Genomic DNA, 22,383 nt, shown 5'->3' with positions numbered 1-22,383 from the left:
GGGGAGGGGGGAAATCAAAGAGAAAGACTACAACTTATTAAAAAAAAAAGCATCATCTGAGTAAAGGCTGTTGGGAAAGAGAATGAATGTGAAAACTGGCAATATACAACATAGGCTTCAAAATTAGTCCCAGGGATTCGACGAGAAAAATACTCTGTTACAGCTGCAGAAGTACAATCTGCACCATACTACAAAAGCAGGTTTACAACCGAAAAGAAAGAAAATATCAATTTCCTCAAGAAACACAAAGGCTCCCCTATCCAATCCAACTTCTGTGGTACCAGCCAGGTCGATCCAAAGCCACTAAGGAACACTCGCTCCTCTTCCCTGCTACAGATTTCAGAGGCTCTCGCCGCGCTAAAACGTGTCTGTGCCCAAAGAGCTGCCTCTGCTTCTCTTCGGATCACACAACCCCACTCTCCGGCGAGCTCAGTAACAGAATAAATCAATAACAACAACAACAACAAAAAAAAAAAAGAAATCACCACACCAGAACCAAACCCCCAAAAACCCCAAAACGCACAAAGAGAAGAAACCTTAACCACTTCCCCCGCGCTCCCACCCAGGCTTTAACAGGCAACCACAGATTTACCAGCACGCCCGGAGAGAGGAAGGGGCAAAGCCCGGCTCCGGCAGCGAGGGGACACCTTCTCCTCCCCCTCCTCCCTTCCCTTTCCCTTTGTTTACTTTACGGACCGTCCCGCTCCGCCTCGCCGAGCCGCGGCCCCGCCACCGCCGAGCCGCCAGCACCTCGCCGCCTCTCGCCACATCCGGTGGGACCGGACCGGCGCGGCCGCCCCGGCCCCGGGGAGCAGGGAGGGCCGGCCGCCAGCCGAGCCCCCCGGGCGGGCGGGCAGGGCGGAGGGGCCGGCCGGCTTCGCCCCGGGGAGGAGCGGGGGAGGCAGGCGGTACACCAGATGACCTCTCCCCGCAGGCTCCTCTTCTCCCATTCCCTTCCCATCCTGCCCGTCCCACCAACACCGCCCAACGCGGCTCCCCCGCAGGCGCCGCTGGCGAGGGAAGGGAAGCGGCGCTGCCCGGACCCCCAGCCCCATATCCGCCTTCCCCCTCGGCCGGCTGCAGCACCTCGCTTGCACCGCGGCCACGGGGCGCCCTCAGCCGCGGGAGGCTTCCCCGGCCGCGGGCACCCACGGCTGCGGTTCGTGGGTGCAGGTACGTGTGTGCGCTCACGCAAACCCCGTGGGAGGATGGGGTGTCTCCTGTGCCCCCTCCCCGGCGTCCAAGGCAGCCCCTCCCGAGCAATACAGAAGAAACGGGCGGCTCTGCCCCTCAGGAGACGGGGCCGCCGTCGCACCCCGAGCCGGGGGGGGACACACGGGGGACACACACGAAAGGAGAACCCGCTGCCCCCCCCACACCCCTTTCCACCGCTTCCCTCCCCGTTACGTAAGTTAGGGCCATCGGGGCCGCTGCGCCTTATTCTGCGGGTCCCCCTCGCCCCTTCCGTCCCCTCCTCCTCCCCTCAGGCAGCCCCCGCCGCCAGCACTCACCGCGCTGCGAGCAGCCTCCTCCGGCCGGCGGGCGGGCGGAGGGGCCGCGGCGAGCTGGGGGCGAGAAGCAGCGAACTTGTCCCGCCGAGCGCCGGCTGCTGTGGACACCCGGCTGCCGCTCGCTCTAGGTGGGTCTGCGCGGCGGTGCGGGCAGCTGCCTGCCTGCCTGCCCGCCCGCCCCGGCCACTCCAGGCCGCTCCCCCGCCCTCCCGGCGCGCTGCACCATGGGATGCGCGGCTGCCCTCTCTCTCCCCCTCCCTCCCCGCCCGGCTCGCTCCCCACACTAACATGGCTGCGGGGGATGGAGGGGGGGCGGGCTGCCGCCCCTCAAGCCGGGGGCGGGGGGGGAGGCGCCCCGCCCCGCCCCACCTGCGCAGGCGCGGCGTGCGGGCCTCAGGTGGCGCGAGCCGTTAGTCCCCCGCCGCCGCCTGGAATCCTGTCAGGGGCGGTGGTGATGGCGGCCGGGCGCATCCCTTCCCTCCGCCGGCCTCATCCCTTCCCTCCGCCGGCCTCAAGGGGCTCTTTCCTGCCTCCTTCCCCGAGGCAATGCGGATCCTGAGGGGCCGGGGGGGTGGGGGGTGTTAGCTCGAGAAGAGGGGAGGTTTAACCCCTTGTCCTCACTCCGCTTCTCAGAGGCGGCTCTCAAGCTCGGCTCCTCGGTGTCTCCCTGTTCATTTGTGACCGGGCGTCCCAGCTGCCCGGAGGCATGAAGACGCCTCAGACAAACTCGCTCTGTTGGCTTGTTCTGGGACCTCTGGCCTTGCTTCATTGCCACGGCGGCACCGGTTGGCACAATTGTTCTCTTGTTTCAAGACTAGGATATTCTTTCAAGAAAATACTTGCATATTTACTTACGTATGACCTCAGTGTTTGCGTGCTTGTCAGTCGTTGAGTATATTTAATAACCTAGGTCTGAAATGGTCATTTTAAAAGTCCCTATTAAACCATCGCTTGCCTCTAGTGGCAGTTGGACTCCCTTTTTGCTCCTCTGCATGCCCCACGCAGCCTGAGCTTGAGCAGATCCTGAACCTCCACCTCTGGAAGTTGCCAGTGTGTCTGGAAACCTGAGGTAGGGTGCATTTCACTTTGGATTACGTGTATCTGGAGCCGACTTAGCTGGCTGGGCTGCCTTTATAGTTGGTAGAGAACTAGTCACTGCAGTGCCATTTGGGATGCGATTCATCTGATCAAATATGGGTAGTTTAAGGTAGGACATGTCACACTCTTAAACTTACCTATATTTATTAGTTTTAGAGGTACTATAAGGACACTCAAGGGAGCCATGGTTAACGAGTAGGCACCTAGATTGTATATCCAGTTTTTCAGGTGATTCCCACCTAAAATGTCCCAGGCCCCTATAGGAGCCAATCCATCAGGTAAGCTCTGAACAGGATATAAATGCATTGAGCACCGTACAAAAGTAAGTCCTAGAAATGTTCTTTTTAACAGCAGTACAGTAATCCTAAGCATCTTTTATAGAAAAATGCTTGGCCATTAGAGGAGAGAGTCCTTTAAGCCGCACAGTGTACGCTGGATGGAATAGTAAATGCACTCTACTCTTTCTACTGAAGCCGGACCACTATGCAGAAATGAAGGAAGGAAGGAAGGAAGAATGATTTCAGTTATTTTATAATTATTGGTCTTGGGATCACTATTGATGCTCTTGCCAGAAAAGGTAGAAATGTGCTAATTAAAATTACTGATGACAGAAAGTTGGGAGACATCAATAAAGAGGATGTTCACAGGAACACAGAGGAAAAATTGAGTGCTCTTGAGGACTGAGATAGTAAAAATGGAAGGAAATGCATGAGTAAAACAGGAGTATATTTTCTGATTAATATACAGGGAAGGGGTGGCATAAATACTGGAAAGAGAAAATGAAAGGGAAAATGGAGCTTCATAAATTTTTATTATATGGTATTTAGCAGTAGCAGGGAATTGCGCTAAATGACCCTTCCAAGCATTTGATCCCAATTATGAATCATTTCTTCTTTGTCTCAGCCTTCATCTAAAGATGTCAAAGTGCTCTAGCCTCTAAGCAAACTTGTGAAGAAGACAGCTATCCTCATTTTTTGTACTGGAAAGCTGAGACAGTATTTGAGTTGCCAAATTCACACATTATTCACTTGATGAACAGGCCTAAAAGCAAATAGCTCCTCTCCAGGGCTACATCCTACACATACAAGATAGTAGCAATACCTACTTTCTGTCTTGTGTAGTATATCCTATTGATTTTATATACAGGTTTAATAAACATTCTTCAGGTATCTTTTCAAATGTCCTTGCTTTAATAAATAATTACTATTCCTGTGTGTTTATAACTGTCCTCTTCAGGTTCCCTGGGCAACATCAGTGTAACCAATTCTCTTCATTTTAGAGGTGAAAAAACTAATAAGAGACATGGGTAATTTATGGAGGAGACAGAGTAATGCTACAGCAATGGTAGAACTGTGAATCTGATTCTTATATTTTTGCTCAATCTTTTAATAGCTACACTTGTTCATACAGAAAAGAAGTGTGCTGTCTGTAGTCTGTGGGAATGTACCCATTGGTTTTAATGGGATAAAGGTAAACCCAAAATGATAAATCAAATCGATGGTTTGTAGCAATTCCTGAGAAGTGTCTGTTTCAGGTCCTGGTGACAAATTTTTTTGTTGATTTCTTGTTACTTTCTTTCATCAGCAAGATACTTGTAAGAACTTTCATCAGCAAGATACTTGTTGCCTTCAGCAACAGACTGATTTTGATAAAACACTTGCAAGGAAATCTTTCTTATATTACAGAAAGCAGTTTGGTTTTAGTCAAATGTAAAGGAAGTTCCATAAAAGCTGATGATTCAAGCTCTCAGCTGGGAGAGGGGAGCTGTGTTGCTGTCCGATGGAATGTTACATGATTATCCAAAATGATGGCTTTAGCAGAAACTCATGAGACTCAAGTAGGATGAGAGTCATGGCTTCTGTATGGACTATAAGGCATCCAGATTAAAATCTCTGCCATTCCCGTGCCCCTCCCCCCCTTCCCCCAACTTCAGGGCCCCATGCAAACTAATTGCCTCTGAGAAAGATACTTCTAGAAGTTCATACATCCTACCTATTGAGAATACCATGAATCGCTCTCTGATTACCCCTATTTTTCTCAACTGTCTAAGGGAGAACCTAGGTAATTAGCCTAAATCTTTACATCACTGAACTTTTATAAGTTGTGATTCGCACCTTTGTCTTCTAAGATTCTTGTTTTCTTCTGATTCTTGAGAACTTGTGCAGAAAAGTTAAAGTTAAAAAAGTTAAAGTTTTCTTGCCATGTCTGTCTACACAGAAGTTGTTGGTAAGTGGAAAAAAGACTATCCCCTATAATTTATTACCAGATGATTAATATTGAGGTAAGACATTCAGTTTATTACTAATGGTATTATTTGCCTAGTCCATGCCATTATCTCATTTAATTTACAGTGATTATTAAACCTGTGCTGCATTGGTATAGACAAAAAGGTAGGAGACTTCATTATAGTGTAGCATGTATTGTCTTTCCTTTTATTAAGTGATGGAGCTGGGGGAAATGGCTCTAATGAGAGCTAGTTCTTTCCAGCATTTTGGAGAACAGCTTCAGTCTGGCATCTTCAGCTTTTCTGCAGGATGGTAAATATTTATTAAAGCAACCAAAGTGATCAGGCTTATTAGAGACAGGTAGCTCTGAACTGTGGGGCTGTTTCAAGCTGTGACAATGAAATGCAGAGGGATTTGGGAAAAAAGGAGAAAATGGCAAGATGTTAAGTATTTCACAATATACACAGTAACATTCTTCATTGTAAGAGGAAATGTGTAAATGTCTTTTTTTTTTTTTTTTTAATCATCTAAATCAACCTGAAATGAAGAAGTCTTCAAGTGCATTCGTAAGGAGTCTACGTAGTACTCTGACCTTGGTAAGGAAATTAATATAGCAGATAAGTAGATAGAAATAAAATGACAATGCCTGTCATATCAGAGTTACAATCTGCTGCAAACCTGATGGTGCAAGTTTTTCTGATGTGAGAGTTTTCATATTTAGTTTGTAGGGTCAGCAGCATGGGTTACCTTGAGGGACCAGGTCCTACCTACATTTAACAGTGAATAATGCCACACAGATGGAGGATGCATGTTACAGCAGTTAGAGCCCCAGTGGTACATGCAGCCTCATGGCTAGAATTACAGACTTGAACAATTAAGGGCACCAAAATGTAAATAATCTTGATATGCACATCTCTGCTGCTCTCTGGATTTAAAAAAAAAAAGAAAGACAAACCATTATATTAGCATTTCTGTGCAGCACCTAGAGTAGAAATGGAATGGAAAGTCACAAATGGAGGTTTTTCTAATTTATTAAAAAACAAAACAAACCACAAATTCTTAAGAAAAGCTCCAAGACAAATTGGCAAAATTGCGCAAGATCAGGAAGAAATTTTCAGGTGGAAAAAACTACCTACCAGCTGGGAGACCCACTTGATGAGTTGCTGTTATTAACTAAGACCTCCAAAGCAAATGTTAATGTGTTAATTAGAAGCAGGGTAATAACCTCCCAGATTTCCCAGTGGGAAACAAAAAAACCAAACCAAACCAAAAACAAGACTATTTTTTTCTGGCTATAACTGGTTAAAACCAAACATGTCAGCAAGGGACCCCCACCCCCCACCCCCAATACTGCTTCTTCATTTTCTGAAGCGTTTGCAGCATTGCTGCCCTATTGGTAATGTAGACCACCTTACCTGGCATTTCAGCATGGTAACTAGATAGAAGCACGGAATCCAGAAGTTTATTTATCTTTCCAGAAAATCAAATAAAATCTCTATCCTGACTGGTAGCTTTGATTTCTAGAAAGAAAGAAAAAGTCCCGCATTGGCTTAGACTGGTTCCAAGTAAGAAAAAAGTAAGAAAAGGAAATTAAAAGGGAAGAGGAGAGATTCATTCTCTGTCTGTCCTGTCAGTATAAAAACACAAGAGTCTGAATGAGCTCTCACACGGAGCCCTACTCATTTTATTTTGGCTTCCGTGATAGAAATCAACTTTTTTTTTTTTTTTTTTTTTTTTTTTTTTGCTAACCAACCTTCAGAAGAACTTGTAGCCAAGCAAAATCAAACCATATGTTTTAAAATTGCATTCTGTTGAGACCAAACAGCATAAAGGGATGTAGCTCTTACGGACATTTAGGAAACACTTGAATTCTTTGACTTACCTTCTGCAGTTTTTTACCATTTGGATGCCTTGAGCTGTGTTGCATGCTTTTCTCAGAAAGGCTCAAGAGAGATGGAGGGTATTCAGGCGTATGCATTATCCGTGGGGCTAGCTTGTGGGAAAGCCAGGACTGGAGCCACAGTACTTACATTCCAGGAGCGCATTTGATGACTTTCCCAGTAAAGACACAGCCTTTCTTATCTCTCAGCTCTGAGCCAGCCCACGATCCTTATATTTTCATTTAGTATTCATAAGAATTGAAAAAACTCCTTTTTTTTTTTTTATTATTTTGTCTTTACACAGTTCTGGTTCTTTGTGATTAATCAGATCAACTCAGCTTTTTGCAGAAACTGTGACAGTACCGTCATCACTCTGTTCTCTCTCAAATTCCTCCCAAAATCCCTTCAGCTGCTTTGGTAAGCTTACACTTTTACTGTGGAGTCCCTTGATGTGTAAAATATATGTGATGTTTTGATCAAAGGAGTTCTTGTACTTAATGTAAATTTCAACACACTTATAGCAGTCAGATGTGAATGTATAGATCTAATCCTACTGTTCACCACTGGGCCCACAGGACATCAGTGCAGCTAGCAAGGAGGGCAGGGATGATTGGTGAGGAATATTTTAACTTCTATATTTGATTTTAAGACTGCGTTAAGCTTTATCCATTTATGATAAGATTAACTAATGTTCTGAACACCTATCATCTGAAAGGTTACAACAATCACATTTGGGAACAGTTGTCTTTTTTTCTTTCACATTTTTTTCAACATCTGAGCGAATGGCCAAAAAAAATCTCCTTTCTGCAATCCTTTTGGCCACTTTAAGTGGCATTTTAGATATCAGAGAATTATTTTCTGTAGATTTATTTTCAAACACAAACCCAAATACATTAAGTAGGGAGACTGTTTTCTGTGGGGTATTAATGGTCATTGCTGACCAGTCTCATATTCAGTGAGTGATTTTGAATGTATGTGAACATTGGTTTTTCTGATGTTTTGTTTATTTTCCAGTCTCTGTTTATTCAACTGTAGTATCTACAAATTTATCAACCTAATTTTTAATTCTAGGTGGAAGGAATTCTGAAGAGACAATGCCACCTTGGAATCTGTCCCAGAATCTTGAAGACTTTGATACTACTTTGATTTGGAATTTAGGAGTGGCATACAGGACTGGTAGTTGTTCCATATGCCTTTCCAGTGAGTTACAGGGTTCTTCTTATTTTCCCTGAAGTTGTGGCCCTGGAAATTTACTCTTTCTCTCCTCTCTAACAAAAGAATAGAGATGAGGGGCTCTAATTGCTCCATTGGACCAAGTGTCATTGGCTTTCATAACTGTGTAGGATGTGGTGAAGAGGACATGTTCTAGCAGTGACTTGTGGGGTGGGGTGAGTCTTCCTATCCTGTATCCTGTTGCAGAGGCAATCCTCTTGCATTACATTTTCCTCTTGTTAAAAAAAGTTACTTTAAGTTATAGGCCAAGATACTGCTGACCTGTATGAATTCATTTTACAATGGCTGTGTAGAGAGTCCCTGCTGTCTACATGAAGTCATTACTTGGGAACCACTGAATGAGTTACCTCATAAAATTAAGTCAGCCAGCAGAAGGCTTCTGTCATTCCTTTGATTTGTTCATCCTGTGCTACTTTGAAAGCTGGAATAAAAATGGAATAAAAGGATTGTAATTTTCTTGAGTTCAGGTCCTTGCTCTTCAGATGCCTAATTAAAAATCGATCATTTATTCTCCTTTAGGATTCTGCAAAGAAAGGGTACTGCTCTTACAAGTTTTTGAAGGGAGCCTCTGCAATGGATAAAATACAGAGCTAATTATCATAGCAGGTACGTTTAGAAGACAGCAATGCACTGGAAAATACTTTCTTTGCAGGACTGTTGAACTCGTGCATGTCCTCCTGTTCTTTACCCCTTCAGTACACTGCCTGACATTCATTGGCGTGTATGTATTTGCAGTATAGAAAAAGAGATTTTCTGAATTGTCATCTTTTCCATGTTACATATACAGTTCTGCCTACTAGTTTTCTCAGTACACGCATAATACCTTTGCATCTTTTGGAGGTGTTCTGTGAAGTGCCGTTGTATCTGGTTACCTCAGCACCACACTTGAGTTTATTTGCTTTGTAGGAAGAACATTGCACACAGAAAAGGGGTACGAGGGAAGACCTGTGCTTTGACTTAAATCGGCGTGTTTTGCTTTGAGTTGATGGCAGCACATGTAGGGGCGAGTTCATGCTTTAGAGTAACCTCTGAAGAATAGACCACGTTCCTTAACAATTGTGTTCTTATAAATCCTCATGTTGTCTGCCATTTCAGTTTGACATAGCAAGCGATGAAAACAAATATATCTCTTGGGTTCCTTTATTCTGAAAACAACTGCTATAACAGAAGGATCGCAGCCAGATTCATTTGGGTTTGCACAAAGATTTTTGTTCTTTGTGGCAATCTAACATTTCTGCATCAAAGTCCCTATTAGCTATAGAAAAGTGAACTGACAGCAGCTGAATCATCTAAACCAGTTTTTAATCAGAATTTGTTCTTAAAAATGTTACTCTCTCCTCCGTCCGTCCCCCCCAATTGAACCAGTTTAAAAACTGTGACTGTTTAGCTTTATAACAGAATTATAGCGTTGAATAAAGGCTGCTTCAGGAGCAGGAAGAGAGAAGTGCACTGAATTATGGATTTCTCTTTCTAAAAGAGTCAAAGATTTCTTTCTTATGGATGTCTGCCTCTCTAGAAAGTTATCCAGCTGCTTTGGTATGCAGGAAGGGCAAGAGCCTTGTAAATATGATGTAGATTATTTCTTATTATTTATTTAGAAACATTTTTTGCACATCACAATATTAACTTTGTAAGAGTATTACTTTTCAGCATAATACACATACAGGCGATTGAACTGTCAGATAGTTTACCATTTAGAAGAAGCAGTGCCGTGTTAGGTCTTTTTTCCTGCTCTGAATTTCATGTGGATTTTAATGTCATTTAGTGTTTCGATGCCTCCAGTTCTAGTCTGTAAAATAGGTGTAGTAATTTGATAGCTATGGGAAGACACTGAGAGCTGCAATTAGGAGAGTTTCAGAAAAGAGGTTGAAGTTGCCTGACCATTGATGACAAAGTGTATAAGCCAGGGTTTTTTCTCTTTCTTCATACAGTTGTTGTTTTCCCTACCCTTTTATCTGTATCTTTGGAAAAAACCTCCTACAGTTTCAGTGAAGGACTGGAGTTGTGCATAGTGGAGAAACAAAGATTTCCATACTGGTTTGGTTTGATGTTGCTAGATCAGCTCCTGTGTCAGACTTTAAAAAAAATATCTGTTTATGTTAGGCTAGTTCTAGTCTGAGCTGCTTTGTTTATTTACCAAGCAGGTGCAACAAGTGTAGAGGTTTTTCAGTCTCTTGTTGGTTACCCCAATGCTGTCTTTCACTGTGATTTAAATTAGATTAATGCAACCGAAATGTAATAAAATTAAGTTATAAATTTAACAAAATATGTAATAAATATGTAATAAAAAAGACCATTAAGACATTTGAGAGATTTTGCACTTAAAAAGCAAATTCTTGTCTGTAGAGGTACATATTGGTTGCCCTTTGCTGTAAGGAGAGAAGCCCTGCAATATGAAAACAGAAACTCACAGATGTTGACATCAAGAATAGAAATAAAGTCCATGGATTCTAACCAGGTGCCAAGGAAAATATCAGTATCTGCAGAGAATGTTGTTTTCTTTATGTTCACATTGAAAGTATATGTAATTTTTCTGGGAAATGTATGATATTTTGGGGATATTTATATATTTTGTCATTGTTATGATTTAATAAGGAAAAAAAGTTCCTTGAGCATGTCAAGGTATTCCAGTGACTAGCTCAGAAACTTGGAAGCAGCTGCAAGAGCCACCAGCTGAAATGCCTGGGTAGGCAAACAAAAAGCCATATGCTGTTTGCAGCATTTGCTCCAGATACTAGCATCTGGGCTGCTTGGCATGGATACCTCTCCCACCCTTCCTACAGCAAGAGACCACTTGTAGGCTTTAGTTTTATTTTATAGGGTTATCTGTGTACTTTAAAGAGTCTGTCTCTGTTAATCTTTCTAATGTTTCAGAATTGAGAGTTCAAGAATAATTAGAAGCTTTCTAGTGCATTGAAAACAATTGTCTTTGTTAAGGACCAGATGATACCAACTGCCATAATATAATACGATTTGTGTACACAAGCAATATGCACACTGCAGTAGTGTTCTTCTGTGCATGTGCACATGATTCTAGCACGAAGGGAAAAATGTATATGATAAATATAAAGAGCATATGAAAGGAGTGCAGAAAGTAGGATTTTGCTGTAGTGTTATTAGCTCTAAATTAAAACAACAGTACATTTTAGAGAAGTTTTGAGTTTAAGAAGTTTTAAGATTGCTAGTAATACACTAGATTTCCAAGGCATTCCAAAATTTTTAGATAGAAAAAGAGAAACAAGTTACTGAAAATCCCTGTAGAGTACCCAGCTTCCACTTCCATGCCAAGCCATGCAGCTTTACTTAGTTATGTTATAAAGCTGAGACTGGCCTTGCAGGTTTTTTAAATAAATCCTGAAGATTTTTTTGTTTTGTTGAAGACAAATTGCAGCTAGGTTTTTTAACCAGAATACAGTAAACCATGGCAATAGAGCTTCTAGAATTTCAAGTTTATCTGTAATTTCCCTGCAGTGGAGAGAACACCCTTTCTCTAGGGCTGGTGAAGAGTTAGAACAGTCTTGTTTACATCTAGCAAAAATTATGAGAAAGTTTTTATGTTGATAGATCCAGTCCCTGCCTTGCTTCACTCAGTCTCTGCCTGAGAAGTTCTCCACAGGAAACAAAAATCAAAAAGAACAAATTCAATAGCAATAGTAGTGTTATTTTTAAACTACTGTACTGAACAATGTCCCCTCAGTAAAAGTAATACAAATACTAGACTATTGACCACAATAAATGCGGACTAGTTTAGAGTCCATTAGGCTTCTGTTTTCTTTCCTTACACTGCAGCTGTAGTGTCAAGTATTAGAATTACCGGAAAGTCACCTGTGGAATATTTGATGTGCTTAAATACAGGCTTGGTGATGTTTATTTTTAGGTACATAGATCAACAATCCTTCATTATTTTGCCTTTTCACTCTAAATTAAATTATTTGTCTTGAATTTCAAGAGACATACTTGATATGTTCATTCATGACCTAAAATAATCAATGTGAGCCCACAGAGGAAGAGATAAATATAGGAGAATGGCTTTTACTACTGTTAAAACTGGCCAAATATTTGCAGCTTTGCAATGATTCATCCTTTTTCCTCTCTTGTTCAGCAGGATTTTGAAAGAACAGACTAAGGAAGGAGCTAATGATACTCCTAATCCAAATCAAGTCCTTTTTTTGTGATTAATTTTATTGGAATCAAACCCTTCATTGCCATAATGTGGCCACAGAAGTGAGCAGAACTGCGTCTATTCATCCCAGCTGAGGAGCAAGACCTTTATCTTATGTTTTTGGTCATATTTATTGTTTATTTTAAAATTAACACTACCATTTCGCATTCATTAATATTTTTATTGAAGGAAATACTCAGGCCTGGGGACCCAGCCTGAGAAAATTGTGGTGAAACATAGATTGGGGCCTACCCTGCAAGGAGCAAAGTTGGCACTGATGCTCGTGTCATCAGTGCAGTATCCTTCTACCACCAACTGCCTCGAGGCATGAGCCTGATCGTGAATTGTTCATATGCAACTACAACACATTTCACTTCCCAGCTCTGCAAGTTCCTTCAAGAGTGTGTGGTTAACTAGTCACGAGTGAGAAACCTTCTTTCAGTCTCCACAGCATGTTTGTCTGGGATGTTATTTGTGTTTGCCTTTTTCCCTAGGTTGTACCTTAAGTTAAACAGTTCTTTTCTTTCCCTTCACTTCTTTTCTCCTGTTCTATGTCTACAAGCAGCACCCAGTTCCCCTCTCTCACTTTAAGATGCCTCCACTGTCTTAAATAACTTTATTCCCCATTCACTTTGGGGTCCTTGCCCTTGAGCATCCACAATGCAAAAACATGAGTTCAGTCTCAACTGTCTTTGGAAGTCACTCAGATACTTTCTTCTGAAATAAAATTAGCCGTAGTGTTGGTTTTATTCACTTCTAAGACCACTCCCAGGGGATCGTACAAGCAATTCTATAGTTTATCTCCCTTTGTTCTATACAGTCCTCCAACACCCTTTACACCATCAAAAAAAAAATCAGTTAGGCCTTACGGCAGCAGGGAGGAGCCCCAAGAGCCCCAGGTACATGCATCAGTCTGTTCTAGAGAAGGTTTAGCCCTGAAAACCATGCACATCATAGAATCATAGAACGGTTTGGGTTGGAAGGGACCTTTAAAGATCTAGTCCAACCCCTCTGCCATGGGCAGGGAGGGACATCAGAAAGCCAACTGTATCCTGGGCTGCATCCAAAGAAGCATGGCCAGCAGGTCAAGGAAGGGTTTTTCCCCCAGCCTCTGCTCTGCTCTCATGAGACCCCACCTGGAGTACTGCCTTCAGCTCTGGCGCCCTCAGTACAGGAAAGACATGGACCTGTTGGAGTGGGTCTGTAGGAGGGCTACAAGGATGATCAGAGGGATGGAACAGCTCTGCTGTGAGGACAGGCTGAGAGCTGGGGTTGTTCAGCCTGGAGGAGAGAAGGCTCTGGGGAGACCTTATAGCAGCTTTTCAATACTTAAAGGAGGCTTGTTAGAAAGATGGGAACAGACTTTTTAGCAGGGTCTGTAGCGATAGGGCAAGGGATAACGGTTTTCAACTAAAAGAGGGTAGATTTAGACTAGCTATAAGGAAAGAATTTTTTATGATGAGGGTGGTGAAACACTGGCACAGGCTGCCCAGAGAGGCTGTAGATGCCCCATCCCTGGAAACATTCAAGGTCAGGTTGGACGGGGCTCTGAGCAACCTGACCTAGTTGAAGATGTCCCTGCTCATTGCAGGGGGTTGGACTAGATGACCTTTAAAAGTCTCTTCCAATCAAACTGCTCTATGATTCTCTGATTCTTTCACTAAATCAGGTTACTTAAGTCCTGTCCAGCCTGACCTGGAACACTTCCAGTGGTGGGGCAAAGCACATCACAGCTTTGCACTCCCTTGTGTAGGGGCCAGGGATCATTCACTGTGGCAGATACATTTAGCATCCTTAGTGTCCTCAGGCTTGCAGTTTCCCTGATGAAAGTGAGTCCTTTGGGCTGGGGTTTTAAGATGCTGGGTCCTCAACAGCAATACTCTAAAGTATTCTCATTCCTTGCTTTTCACTCCGGCCCTGCTACTACAACTGTATCACTAAAGGTGCTTGAGGGGTTAGGTTGGGAACTGGAGTGTGGAACTAGTCTGGCTTGAAAAAAAACACGTTGGGGTTCTCAACCATTATCGTTTTCCTAAATATACTTGAAGGTTGTAAGATAAATGCACACAAATATGCATATCAGTTGTGGAAGCCAGAAGGGAGGAAAAAAACCTTGAGATTTACTTCCATTTATTTACTTTTCTTCTTATACAGAGTTAAACAGAAGCACCAGTTCCTAATAAAGAGAGGAATATTCTCATTGCTGATCCACCTCTTCGTGTCTAAAAGAAAAAACACATTAGATGTTTGTGTCCAGAATGTGCTGAGGACAAATACTGCATACAGACAATCAAGACCATGACAGTAATTTCCAGAAAGACTGTTTTATTCACGACTTTTACCTCTGTGTTTCAATAATGCCTCCACTTCTGTGATGTTTCATCTGAAGAGCTCAAAGCACATTATAGGTACAGGTTTAGCTAAATTGATAGCAGTCTCTGAAAGGTCAGAAGGATTCCCATCTGCAGGCGCACCAGGTGGCACCTCAACAGATAAAACATTCTGCTCAAGGTCAGAAAAATGAGTTGGTGGCAAAGCTGGAAGAGAACTTTGAGAGGTGAGTTTAATATGTACTGATGGCAGCCAGCTGCCTTGCTGCAGCTGTGCTTGGGGAACATTGATCTTATACTTGTTGGTGTAAATGAACTTCTCTAGACAAAGAATCGCACATAAACCCAAATAATGTATCAGCTGTTAAGAGAAGTGAACTGTAAAATGTTATGCTGTCACCACTGTAATGCAGACAGCAATTAGTAAGCACTAATGTGGTGACGTTTTTCCTCTCCATCCTTGATGCATAGAATCATAGAATCATTTCAGTTGGGAAAGACCCTTAAGATTACTGAGTCCAACCATTAACCTAACACTGCCAAGCCTACCTCTAAACCTTGTCCCTAAGTGCCACATCTACACATCTTTTCAGTATTTGCAGGGATGGTGACTCAGCCACTTCCCTGGGCAGCCTGTTCCTGTGCTTGACAATTCTTACGGTGAGGAAATTTTTCCTGATCTCCAGTCTAAAGCTTTTGGTCCTACATAAAACTATTTTCTCGACTCTTAGCTTGGTAAGTGCATATTTTGATCATGGAATACTTCAGCTTGAAAACCCTTCCACTGCTTATGCTTTTTTAAAATGTAGTATTCAAGGATCTTTCCATTTTGACATGCTCATCCTGTTTCTGGAAGCAGAATTACCTAGCCTATAACTAAGTCTATAGAGGCCTGAATAGAGAAATGTGTATCTTCAGTACTTGAAATGAAATTGCTGTGCCACTAGAGGCAATGTGCAGACTTGGCCTATAGGTAAATTAAAAACCAATGAGTTCAAAAAATTTGGACAAGGCCCTTTATGCTTTAACTTTTGGACAGTCCTGAAGTGGTCATACAGTTGGACTAGATGGAGATTTTATGTCCTTTCCAGTTGATACACTTGGAATATTCTCTTCTCTCCCACTTCACCTCTCCTCTCCTCTCCTCTCCTCTCCTCTCCTCTCCTCTCCTCTCCTCTCCTCTCCTCTCCTCTCCTCTCCTCAAAAAGGAAAGTCCAAATCTGTGCTCTTTTCCACCGTCCATTTATTCCCATTAGGGTTGTACAGTAACAGTAAAGAGAGAGTAAAAACTTCGGCAAGGTACCTTAGACATCTGTGATTCCCTCAGCACTATATTAGGTATCTGCTGATGGCAATCAAAAGAAATAACAAACCAAAACCCTAGCTTCCATCCTGGATGGGAAGTATAAAAATGACTACAGGAATGGGTAAGCAGTATTTCATCTGTCCATGGCCAGCTATAGCAGAGATACCCCATTCTCTAACTATAGGTGACAGATGAGTCTTTGTGGCAGACCCAATAAAACCCATCCCGCCTTGAGGTCATACAGGGGAATGTATCAAAATGAATAGATCATCAAGTCCGGAGAAATACTTAAGAGGGTGAAAACGTATTTCCCCATGGCTGATCCTCAATTTTATGTGATCTTGAAGTGCCTTTTTTCTTCATCTTTTCTTACAGACCACAAGTAGCTTCGTCTTCCCTGAAGGGACCTGAACATATTAAAAGGTCACTGCTAGATCAAAATGAATATGTTTAAAGAAAGGTATTTCCCTCAGTTCCCAATGATGCCACAGGAAAGCTTTAGTAAAAAGCATGCAGTTTACCTGCCTGATTTTTGTTTATCATTTATCTTAGTGTGCTGAAAAACAGAGTCATTCTTCTCCCATACAGTCATTCGTTCTTGCTGGTTTTATACTAATTGAAGCAGCAATAGTGCCAAAGCTCGCAAGGAAATATTTAAACACTAATTAACTTCTTAATTCTGTGTGTGGGCAGGCCCCTTGTTTCCTCTGGAGCACAACTGATTTTCAAGATATTTATTTGGGATTTCAGGGTGTTTGCTTATTGTGTGTGGCTTCCTATGTACATGCTGGTATGTGTGTGGGATGCCTCTGGCTGTATTTGCCTGCAGCTGAGCCTGTACAACATTACCCTTAGAACAGGCAAGTTTTCCAATATGGAAGTTAAAAAACCCAACCCTCTCTCCTATTTTATTCCAGTCGCTAGATAAAAGGCAGCAAATCACATGGCTATTCCATCGAGCCGTGTTACGGCGGCACAATAAATGCGTGTCACTCCTGGTTGTAGGGTGCTAGGGGAGATCAGTTTTCAACGTCTGTCCAACAGAAGTTCAGCCTGGAGCAGTCACCCTCTACAGAGGTTTTCCTTTTCGATTTTTCCAATAAAAAGATCTGCACGGTGTTATTGCTAACACTAATCTGATTTTCTCTGGGAGGTGCTTAAGCATGTGGCTAGAATTTGTATTAGCAGTTACTAAATTTGCTTGTGTTCCCATACTCCCTTCCCATTCAGCTTCCTCTTTACAAGTCACCTCTGCTGTGGCATGTAAGAAATGGCTGGAAGGACAATATTGAGGCCCTACACTGAAACTGCATGTAAAATGTATCCAGGCTGTGTGTTTCTGCATGTTGCATGAGAAGCCTTCACAGAAAGAAAGTTCTTCATGCAAAATTCAGCTCTCAAAGCATTAAAAAATACTGGCATTATTGATGAGATTTTAAAATGGTTTGGTTCGAACAACTGTGGAAATGGCTGTGACTCAATAGTCAATTTATAATGTAGCCCTTTCTACCCTAAAGCTGCCTCGACGGAGCAGGGGTGAGACAAGCCTTGTGCACACCTGTTCATAGTGGTTTCTTCTCACCATTAAAGACCAGGGCACTTCCAGGGGAAGAAGCAGGCCACAGCTTCATAGCTAGAAATCGTGGAGAAGCCAGGGCCATTCATGCACGGTTCAGGTGGAATTGCTCCCACTGAACCTCGGCTGTGCTAGTTTTATTCCTTAGTATTTGGGGGAAAGATGTAGGCACTTCAGGGACAAGAAGGCGGTGGGAGGCCCCAGCGCTGCAGACAGCTGAAGTTGGGAGCGGTGAGTCCCAGCCCCAAGGAATACCGAGGTAGCATTGAAGGACTTGTTGTTTCATGCCTGCCCAACGGGAGACTGGAGGCATGTGAGAGTAGATTAAATCAGCCCAGCTGGCATTATCTGCTTCATATATTCCCCTCAGAGCAAGAGCAAGGTGCTGCACTGGACCCTCCCATGCTTCTGCTGCTGCAGCTTCCAACATGCAGAATCCTACAAAGACTTCTGCTCACCCAGATGTTTCAAAGTACAGACATGCCCTTTTGCAGGGGAGAAAAGACCCATCTGTGACTTTTAAATCAGTTTTCCCTTTGATTTGTTTCATTCTGTGTGATTTCTCATAACACTTCAAAAAGAACCGGGTATGTAACAGATTTCCAACAATGACATGGGTAAAGCTGAGCATTAACCTTAAAAGTTTTTTCTCCTTGTTACGTTGCACTTAATAGTGCATCGTTATACTCCCTGTGTGTTGAGAGAGCAGGAAATTACATAGTAAACGTTAGCAGAAGCTGACATTTAGGCTTTTATTCTCACTTGATAAACACATGTAAATCCCATTAATGCTGAGAGGAGTTATAGTTGTATATCAGGGGAAAAAAGAGACCATTTGCTCTCGAGTGCATGTAACTAATTAAAAATTTAAGATCATATAGTACATAATTATATTGGACTGCAGGTTAATGCTCCTGAATGAAAAATGCCAGATGAGCTGAAATGCTTACACAGAAGAGAAACGCTGGCTGCCTCTGTGCAGTGAGCCTGCATGCTCACCATGAATGGCCCTAGTATTCACTGCTCAGGGCTGCTCTGTGGTTGGGGGCTGACGGAAACGGGCATATTGCTAGCTGTGACCTTGGTCAGGATCTGCAGGGCAGAAAACAATGCAGGGAAAGACAAGAGGACAAGCCTTGGCACCTACAAGCCGGTTTCACATCCTCTGCTGAAGTTATTTCTAGCAGAATTTTACGTGCCAATGCAAGCAGCAGGCTCTGTCTTAATTGCCACCTTTCTCACCCTACGACAGACAGCCTGTTGTAACCATCAGAGAAGCTCAGGTTTAAGGCAGGTTGCTCTCCTGGGAAGAGCCCAGTGCCAGCATACTCTAAATGCCTGTTGATACCCAGCCTCCAGAGTCGTTTCAGAAATGTGTGCCTGCAGGAAGGGTGTCACCTTCCTATGAGCAAGAAGCCACCAGCCACTGGTACGCTCCAGACAGGATGCTCATGGGGTTACTGGAATAGAAAACATAAATCTATACCTTCTGCTTCCTATATAATTATGTTTTACTTCACAAGACTGTCTTAGAGCCACATTATTGTTAATAAAACTGTAAGTAGCCCATAATCTTCATTAAAGACACAGATAATTGAAACAATAGCAGCAATTACACAAAACAGTGATCTGTCCCTGCCCAAACAAAGGCATGTGCAGGATGGAGAATGGCTTCCAGGCAGTTAAAAAATCAGCCCCAGCCCCTGGCACAAAGGTGATAAACGTAATCCCAAGAAAAAAGGACCATGAAAAAGATTTTTCATTCTTTGATTCTTCTTGAGGTTAAAGAAAACAAACTTACCAATTCCTTGAAAATAAAGAGCATGGGACCAAAGAAATACCCAGCTGTGCCACAGGGTTCACATCCACCTAGAAAAAACTAACAGGGAATTAAACCATTATATTTAAGTTAATGCATGTTCCTGACAATCATTACATTTTATGGCAAGATGAAATTGCTAGAACTAAGTCCATGGGCAGGTGCACAGCCCAACTTTTAGTGCAACTGTCCTCTTATTCCCATTTCCTTATAGTCCTATGGTTTCAGAAAGCCCCAGCAACACAAAACCCCAACCTTTGAAGTTTCTGTCATGTGATTTACACCCTTAGAGGCACTGCTGTTTTGAATTTCACATCCATTCTTGAAGTGAAAGTTGAGCTGATTTTTTTTTTTAATGATAAAAGAGCAGCCACTGATAAATAGCAGGTCAGTATGATATATATTAGAGCGTGGTTTAGCATTTATGTTGAGAATCTCCTGTCATTTTCACCACCACCCACAAATGCCATAGCAACCACATTGCAAAGGGGCTAAAATGCATGCACAGTTTAACGTGCTGTTAAATGAATGCACTTCTTGTTTTACTATTGTGATGATGAATTCATTTCAGCTGTAGTCACTGATTAGTAGAAAGCTTAGTTCCCACTGCAGAGAAAATAAACAAACAGCTCCGATTTTGCCTTTTTGGAATTTAGCTGTTATGTAGAATTCAGCTGTGTGGGCAATTAGCTAAAAGGACCTCAGATTATATGTTGCACTTGCTCTTGAACATAAGCTTTTAGAAGTGCCATAAGAAAGTAGTCATTGCAGTGAACACAAGGTTCAACCAGAAGAAGCAACAATTTGTTGAGAACTTAATACAGAACAATACTTGTTTGTTCACCAGTGTTTGAATATTTAAGTATTTCATACAATTATTCTTAAGTATAATGGCCTGAGTTTCAGCAATGTTTTGTAAAGCTTGTGCAAGTCAATAATTTGCTGCAATTAAAAATATGCAGCTAGCATTGTGATTGCTTGCAAAATACAGGAACATTGTTTTTAACACATTCTTAGAACGTGTTAAAAACACTTTAAAAGTGTGCTAAAGCATCCAGCTTGTTCTTCACCATGTACTTTCTTCACAGCTTGTTCCCCCATGAAAAGCTACCTCCAACAGTGTGGGCTTTTCTCAAATACTGCCATGATCCCACTCTGTTACACCCACTTCCAACTTCCCCATGTCCCTGTATATCACTTCCAGGCATTAATTATTCCATACTCCTTGTAGTGATCATTAGTCAAGTATTTCAATCGAAACACTAGCTTACATATTGTTCATAGGCAGCTCTAAATCCAAGAACAAATTGTTCCTGTTACGTATTCACTGGTTATTTTTCCCCTCTGAGTGCCTCCAGCCATCTCCCAGTAGAGCTGAAGAAGAAAACACGCACACATGAAAAGGGAGGGAACTGCATTCAAGGCAGTATCTGGAGCCAGATGGATCAGTCTGATGTTAGCCACCCCTTTCTGACCTTTGTTTAACTGTCATGTTTGGCTACTGGCCTTTGAAGTGATGGGATGAGAGGTCTCCAAAAGGGGCAGGTAGGACAATGGAAATAAATGGTGCCGAGATACGGGCGCAGTAAATAGCTGTTATTTTTTAATGTCTTTCTCATGTACAGCATTCCAAAGTGCTGCTGCTCTCTGGCCTTTCCATTTTTCTCTTGCTCAAAGTGGTCAATGCATAATCCTTCCTTCACCTGAGCTGGGGGGAAGGCACAGCAGTTTTCTTGCTTGAGCCTGCTATCTTTGTCTCTTGGTTGGGTTTCTCTCTTGAGAGTTTAGATGAGAGCTTTGAAAGTGCTTCTTCTGAGACAGGCTGTGCCACCAGATTCAAATCTTTCAAACAATGCAACATTTCTTTGGCACCAGGATCAGAAGAGAGACAAAAACCACAGAATGAAAACAGAGCTGGAGGATCCTGGTCCCAAATTCTTTGGCACTCAAAATCTGGTGTGCAACAGGCTCCCAGTTCCTGGCTTGACTAGGTAGGAGGACCTGTCAGAGCTTGCTGTAGCTCTTGGTTGGACCATGCACCTGGATTTCTCTTTGTGAGAAAGGTCAGTGTGTTCCCCACCTGTGGTGGCAGGATATGGCCAAGGTGTGCACCTGGTATGGGAACCCGGACCAAGCCTGGTGGCATGGGACATCTGTACTGGCTAGACTGAAGACAACTGCTGAGATTCGATTTCTCCCTGGAGGTTCTTGGATCCAGCCACCCCTTAGCTTTCTTTTGACAAGCTAAATAGACTAAGCTTCTTAAATCTCTCCCTGCAAGTCATCTTTCTCAGGCTTGTGTACATTCTTGTGTCTATTTCTTGAATTGTCTCCAGCTTTTCAACCTCCCTCTTGCTTTGTGGACACAAGAGCAGGGCACAACGTGTTGGCAGCAGTTTCGGGAGAGGGGGAATACTCAGACAACATAATCCTCCTCTTCTCCCTGAATTTCCTCCAGTTATATATATACAGATTGGGTCAGTTCATGAACAGTTCATTACTCACTACAACTTGCAATGCTTTTGTAGTCACAGCTTTCCAGGCAATTACCTTCTTTCTCCGATCTTGTGACATAACCTGGTTGTTCTTGCTTACCTTCAGATTATCAATTACCCATTTGTATCCATGACCTGTATTCCTTCCTTTTCCACTTTCCCAGGTTTTTTCATCTGAAACATTTGTTGACAACGATTTAAAGTTTTTTCTTTTCCTAAGTTGTTGATAAAATACAATAGTGTAGAGCCAAGAACCAGTCCCCATGGGATCTCTCCAAGCACACACCCACTCAAAGAAATTTTCTCTGTTATAATTATATTTGAGACCTGAAGTTAGCCAATGCTTAATCCATTTAATGTGTTTTATAGTGGTTTTGTATTGTTTTAGTTTCTTCATCAGCATGCTGTACTGTTACAACGCACATTTCTTACAGAAGCCCAACATCAATTCCTTCCTCAGCTGAACTTGTAATCTAATGAAAACTTCCCCCAAACTTCACTAAAAAAAGGGGTAACAGGAGATACCTGCCCCACTATGCAGCAGTGTAGTGCAGGGAGACCCATAAGTGTTAATAAACTGCTTTGTTTGGGTATCAGTAGCAAGGTGGGCACACCAGCGTGGCAGAATATAAATTATCTTTGCCCCGTGCTTTCCCCTGCCGCCTTGTTCTTGGCAAGGTGAAAAGCTGCTGCAGATGGTGTTGGTGTTTCAGGCTCTTCAGAAGGCGGTTATATGATCCACCGTGCG

The 22,383-nt window shown here is 42.8% G+C and overlaps 1 protein-coding gene and 1 long non-coding RNA gene across 5 annotated transcripts in view; one reads left to right on the top strand and one right to left on the bottom strand.

Moving 5' to 3' along the window:
* The window catches only part of PTK2 (protein tyrosine kinase 2), a 223,946-nt gene extending 222,224 nt beyond the window's left edge, over positions 1–1,722 (bottom strand). For 2 of the 3 annotated variants that reach the window (XM_055798242.1, XM_055798244.1), the window contains exon 1: positions 1,512–1,722. The gene's annotated coding sequence lies outside the window, so the exon portion shown is untranslated. Of the gene's footprint in view, positions 1–696; positions 837–1,511 lie in introns of those variants that run through there. The other variant, XM_055798243.1, reaches the window with a different exon arrangement.
* A 380-nt stretch (positions 1,723–2,102) lies between these two features.
* Positions 2,103–8,321, top strand: LOC114010639 (uncharacterized). Of its 2 annotated transcripts, XR_003552175.2 has the most exons (3): positions 2,103–5,430; positions 7,019–7,131; positions 7,786–8,321. It is a non-coding gene; the product is annotated as an uncharacterized LOC114010639 (long non-coding RNA). The 2 variants fall into 2 exon arrangements; XR_008746701.1 differs by having other exon boundaries at positions 2,103–7,131.
* Positions 8,322–22,383: the final 14,062 nt, after the last annotated feature.

This window comes from Falco peregrinus, chromosome 3 (genome assembly GCF_023634155.1).
Source record: "Falco peregrinus isolate bFalPer1 chromosome 3, bFalPer1.pri, whole genome shotgun sequence".
Lineage (NCBI taxonomy): Eukaryota > Metazoa > Chordata > Aves > Falconiformes > Falconidae > Falco > Falco peregrinus.
The sequence above is the reverse complement of the archived record's forward strand: the minus strand, read 5'-3'. Positions and strand labels throughout refer to the sequence as shown.